We start from the raw sequence: 333 nt of genomic DNA, 5'->3' as shown, positions 1-333 counted from the left end.
CAGGGGCGGGGGGGGGGGGGGGGGGGGGGGGGGGTAGGCATTCAGAGAAAAAGCATAGAGAGATGGATGTTCACCAACCAGATTCAAATGAATCTGAATTCCTTTCGTTGGTATTGTAGCATTGGGGGTTGGAATTATTATCTCGGTTTATGGATGGGATAAATGTCTATATAGTTCTTTATAATTGTAATTCTCGTCAGAATGGGGAAGGATGATTAGACAGAGCTTAAGCCCGAGCCGTACAGGTGCCCTTATCTGCCTTGAGATAACATAACAAAGAACCAGTTATAGGGTTTTTTAAGGTATTTGTTTTGAGCGTTCATGAGGTATTTG

Source organism: Olea europaea, unplaced genomic scaffold, assembly GCF_002742605.1.
Source record: "Olea europaea var. sylvestris unplaced genomic scaffold, O_europaea_v1 scaffold1608, whole genome shotgun sequence".
NCBI classification, from domain to species: Eukaryota; Viridiplantae; Streptophyta; class Magnoliopsida; order Lamiales; family Oleaceae; genus Olea; species Olea europaea.
The sequence above is the reverse complement of the archived record's forward strand: the minus strand, read 5'-3'. Positions refer to the sequence as shown.